The sequence below is a fragment of the Semicossyphus pulcher genome, unplaced genomic scaffold (genome assembly GCF_022749685.1).
Source record: "Semicossyphus pulcher isolate SPU_LCO1_2020_fin unplaced genomic scaffold, fSemPul1.0.p SCAF_3, whole genome shotgun sequence".
NCBI classification, from domain to species: domain Eukaryota; kingdom Metazoa; phylum Chordata; class Actinopteri; order Labriformes; family Labridae; genus Semicossyphus; species Semicossyphus pulcher.
In genome coordinates this window covers 16,461,914-16,467,913 of record NW_027211704.1, presented here as the reverse complement: position 1 = coordinate 16,467,913, position 6,000 = coordinate 16,461,914, and positions in this window count along the sequence as shown.

Genomic DNA, 6,000 nt, shown 5'->3' with positions numbered 1-6,000 from the left:
TTGTGGAACTACAGAGGTCATGTGTCTACAGAATATGGACGACCTCAGGGTAGACAGACGGCTACATTCCTGTGCATGCTGAGTGGAGCGGTTATTACGAGCCTCAAACTGTGACTATCACCCTAAAGAAAAATTAGAGAATGCAGCTACTGTGCTGGTAATGACTTACACGCTTCAGACTGCAGCTAAACATACACAACACAGAAAATGGATGTAGCATATGATGTTACCCGTTGGTTTTCACTCACCAACAAAACTGGAGAACAGATTTGTGGTTTCTTATTACAACCGCACCGCAAGCTATATTATATGTCTGATATTTGCATGAAAAATCTCCAACTACACCACAAACACGGCAAAGTGGTCAAGTCCTGTGACTGAAATAGCAAGTTTATTGACTGTGCTCGTGTTTTTGGTGAATGGTGAACAGATTGAATCAAGGAGACTGTGAACGACTGCTCGTGCTCCAAGAGTTGCCGAGCTCTGAGAAATTAGCCTTTGCAATCAAAACCGATTCTGTGTTTGCTTTATTTGTTGCAGAGGTTGCTGCTTGCTGCTAAATAACTACTAGGCAGTTATGTTAGGAGGTAAACTAACAGCTAGTGGATGTTTTGTGTTTGTAAAGTCTTGGTGCCCTGTCTGAGTAAATTAGAGACAGGCCACATGACTGTCCCCCTGCAACCATGGCAGACCTCCCTGTATTCCTGCACGTGTTACAGTGTTAGCTTGAGGTTGGAATGCTTCAAGCTTTCAGTATAACTCACAAAATGTTGACATTTGGACAACAGCAATTTGGACAGCAGCTGTTACTATGCAGACCAGCTTAGACACAACCAAACTGGCCGCCACAACAGTTTCATTTGTTTTTACTTAGCGCCATGGCCAGTCAGTACTTCAGTACCACTGATTACTGCTATCATGGTGAGAAACTATCAATATCTCACACTGTCAGTAGCACTTTAGACTGGGCTGTTATTGACTTTACCAGAGCGTTCTCACACTGGGCCTGGGAAAAAAAGATGTTCGTCAACAGCAGTGAGGCAGGTCAATGTAACAACTCAGGGTCGAGAGTTCGGTTCTCAAGTTGCAGTGCTTAAAACTGCTGCCATGTACAGCCACTACTCCTCATTAAATCCTTGATTAGTTGCTTACGTAACACACTGTCCATATGGTTTTGTCGACTTTGAGCAACTCATTATCGTGCACATGATAGGATTCTATTTGAAAAATTGCCATCCGAGACTTTTCTGGTACGAGTTAGAGGGGAAGAGAGAGATCTGCCTTCATGTGTTTCCCAAGCAGCTGACAGGAAAGAGTTATAGTTGAGTGCTTCGAGAGCTATCACACAATCCCCAAACTACATTTTCTAATCCAAAAAAGGAAGCAGAGTTCCTCGTATTGCACTACTTAGAACTGACATTGAGAAACAGCATATGGGCAAGATCCAGAGCTGCATGTTTGTGAGTCTCACATAAGGGTCTCAGAATTTATGAGTGATCCGGGTATATTTAAATGAGTTTAAGTACTTAGTGCCTCCATTAGCCCACGCTGCACACTTACTTTGCTTTTACTTCTCTGCATTAATAATAGGAGGGAATGTGAGAGTCCTGAAGAATTGCCCAGTCTATACTCCAGACATTAATCAAAGGCCATGCAGAAATACACAATGACATCGATATCTATGCAAACATTTCCCTGTATGATCAGTCTGAGCATCCCTGGAAAAACTGGACCCACTGACACAAAACCTAAGATTGGTTTGTGACGGTTAGCTGCAACAAGACCCTGGCTGTGTAAGTTTCACTGCCCAGCTGAAGATTGAATAATTCACAGCAGTAAACTGGGGGCTGAGCAGCAACATTTCCATGATGCAAATAAGCACTTAAATGCCTACGCTGCACACAAATTCAAATAGCTATTCCTATGTGATGAATGATATTCAGGATGTTGTTTTATGTTTACAGTTGCACTTTGTTGCTTTAATGAAACAGCAATGTACCGAAAATTCAAGTAGATCCTTAGATAAATAAAAAAATGTAACATTACGGTTTGCTAAGGGCAATGTTAGCTTTAATATTATCTTTAGCTAACTGTAATGTTGGCTACAATACTACCCTTGGCTAACGTTAATGTTAGCTATAATATTAACTTTAGATAATTGTAATGTTAGCTATAATGTTTCCTTTAGCTAACATTAATGTTAGCTATTACTGTAGGCTAACAGTAATGTTAGCTTTAATATTACCTGTAGCTAACTGTCATGTTAGCTGTAATACTACTGTTCGCTAAAGTTAATGTTAGCTTTAATGTTTCCTTCAGCTAACATTAATGTTAGCTATTACTGTAGGCTAACAGTAATGTTAGCTTTAATATTACCTTTAACTAACTGTAAGCTTTAATATTACCTTTAGCTAACTGTAATGTTAGCTTTATTATTACTCTTAGCTAAAGTTAATGTTAGCTTTAATGTTTCCTTCAGCTAACATTAATGTTAGCTATTACTGTAGGCTAACGGTAATGTTAGCTTTAATATTACCTTTAGCTAAAGTTAATGTTAGCTATTATAGTGTGGTTAACTAACAGTAATGTCAGTTTTAAAATAATTTTTTTTTATTAATTAGATGAATATAAGTTGTTAAATGTCAGTCTTTGGGTTTCACTTCTCAGATATTATTCCTGAAAGTGGTTAAAACAGAGTGGTTTACCTGAAAGTACATCTGAAAGTGTTGTACGTGTGCACTTTAGATGACTCAAACTGAAACTTATAATAAAATTGTAAATGTTAGACTTTGTAGCTCAAGATCATAAGCCTGTAGACATTTTCATTTTGTATCTGAGCAAGAGATGTGACTCTGTTCTTGCAGTACAGCATCACAAGAGGTTTATTCATTTCCCTGAACAAATCTTTAAGTGTTGACCCAAAAAGGAGACCATAACTTGTTTGCAGCACGAATCACTCTTTGCAAGCTAAATTAGGCCTAAAACAGAACTGCTTTAAACTAGTATGAATGGCACGTAAGGACACAGCCACATTATAAATAGAAGAGTCTGAAAATGTGGACTGAATATAATGAAAAGCATAATGAGCGCTCACGTGTCAAAATCTTCCCTGACTTTCCAACCACTTGTCAGTCCATCTGCTGACTGTGTCGTTGTTGATCAATGATGCATTAGGTTAGAACTATTGAATCCATCAGTATGGAACAGAGCCCCAGGGCAGGCTCATTGATTAGTAACATTGTGACGTCTGTTTGATGGCACTTGGCCCCGAATGTTTTTCAATGTGACATTGGTATCTAGTCTGTTTGAGTTTGTGTTTGTTCTGTTAAAGGACTCTGGCGATTTGGTTTTACATTTAAATAAATGCATATAAGACAGAGAGTCTCAATAAGCATCCTGTTCCGACGACTGTGAGGGGCAGATCATGTTTTGATTGACATACTGGCTATGTCGTGAAGTGCTGTCTGTATGTTTGAGTTGTCTGAATCTGAATCGCCTGAAGCCTTGCCATCCGAAATTTTCATTTTAACTGGTCACTGTATAAGGACACTCAAAATACTTTGCGAACCATTTCATAGTTAGCAGTTAGCTTGAAACATTAGCTGATATGCCCCCATTTCAGATTCAGACTGATTTGGGTCGCACACTGAGAAGCGTCCCAGTTCCCCAGCAAGACTTTCCAAGCTTTGTAGCGTTAGCTACTGCTATCAAATCACAAAGCTAAACTCCTCCCACCAATGCTCCACACCTGCTGGGGAAAATAGGTAACCAAGCCCCCACAAAACTCCTGCAGCTGAAAATAGACAACCGCAGTTGACACTCAAGACCAAGGGATGTCACTAATAAACCGTGGGCTTTGGTAACGCTGGGTGTAAACAAGCTAACAGCTGCTTTATCACTTTCCCTATGATCAGATTAACAAATTTATTGTGTAATTTAAGCAATAAATACCCAAACATAACATTGAAAAATTTAAACCCAGTATCAGGTAAGTTTACAAAAGCTTAAAGGGTTACCCCCACGACCCTGAACAGGATAAGCGGTATAGATAATGGATGGACGGATAAAGCAGTTATAATCAATATGATGAAATGGGTCATATTGATGAACCTGAGGAGAATTATGACCTGAATCTGCAGATCTTCTCACTGTACGCAGCACCTGGTCAGTCCGAAAACAGTTGGACGAGTGGTTAAAGACTAAAGAGTGGAAAGTAACCCTCAGGAGTTGATAGAGAGCAAAAACAGCTAAAAGAAAGTGAGTATTGGACATACAAGTTGTTTTCTCTGCCTCCAACGGCCAAAAAGTCAATGAATGCAAGTTTCAGTAATAATGTATTCCTACAATGGATGCAGTGAATTGAAAAACTGGATGTAGGTCATGATACAAAAACCTTTTTGCAACAGACTGGCTGCGTTTGTTCGGCCATATATTTACACATCCAAGTTGCATAAATCATTATGTATTTGTGTTTGATTAGACATGAAAAGTAAATGGCATAAATTTCCATACATTTGTTCGAGCAGGGGAAGTAGTTCAAGCATAATTTGTATTTAAAATGCGAAATGTGTGGGGGAGCGGGGGTGTAGATTAAAGCTGCCGCTCTGAGTGAGCGCGTGTGAGAGCCAGCTCTGAGCTCCAGTATTGGGGTACTGCAGTGCTTTTCTGCTTATTCTCGGCGCACGTGATGATGGATGCACGTTTCTGCAGAGGTTACTATGACCAAAGAGCTGCTCCTCTCATCTCTCTGCATAAACACAGCTCTCCCTCCCTCCTCTTCAAAAATATTTCATGGCTTATCATATCAAAGGAAATCATCTTTTTAAATGTCCTCTTAGCTGCTGTCCTCATTTTGTCCCTTTATTATGATACTGTAGAAGTAAAATTAGTCATTCAATGCATTAGTTTTTTTCAGTTTTTACATGCAATGTTTCTGCATAAGCCTTTATTCATAATTGTCTTTTGTATCCCAGTGTTGGCAGCAAATTATAAACGTGTTTCTCCTCCCACGGCATATTGAAAATGATCGATTACTTTCTTCATACCTTCCCGCCTCCATCCCACCTGCACCTCTCTCTCTCCCTCTCTCTTTTCTCTCGCTCTCTCTCTCCGCTGCACCCCTCTCTTTGCTGCAGTGTGGAATTTTCCAAGCCCAGCGAGCGCTGCAGTGCTCAGAGTGATGCTGTAGAGGAAGATGACAAGGAAGGAGGCAGGATGAAGGGTGAAAGCTACTTAACACACACCAAAAAAAAAACCAAGCCTGAGCCATTGTGATGAAGACCTATCATCACATGTCCCTTCACAAGTTCAGTGGAAAAATACCAGACAGACATGAGGATGCAGAGGCAGCTGAAATGGTGAGCCCACAAAACAAACAGAGGAGGTGAATGTGTACAAGTTCTGGTAAAATGCATAACACTGGTTAGCACAGAATGTTTTGTTAATGTTGTGCTGAATATATATATTCAGTACAACAGCTCATGGAACAGCAAAAAGATATGCATAACTTTCATGGAATAGCTTTTTGCTTCCTGAGTAAAGTGATTGAAACAAGAGGCAAACAGATTAATTAAGCACTATTAAATCATCAAACTATCATTCTTGTCCTTTTTACTTGTAGCAATGACAACTAATGCATCATTCTCTCACCATTTAGATATCTCCTTTAAATATGTCCAACATAACATTTTATGCACTTTTGTCATTTCCAAAATGTTAGGTATAATAATACCATTAGCTAACAGCAATGTTAGCTACAACGTTACCTACAGCTAACTGTAATGTTAGCTATGATTGTACCCTTAGTTAACGTTAATGTCAGCTATAATATTAGCATTAACTTAGTGTAATGTTAGCTAAAATATTACGGTTAGTTAACATTAATGTCAGCTATAATTTTACCATTAACTATCTGTAATGTTAGCTTTAATATTATGGTTAGCTAAGGGTAATGTTAGCTTTAATATTACTTTTAGCTAACGTTAATGTCAGCTTTAATAT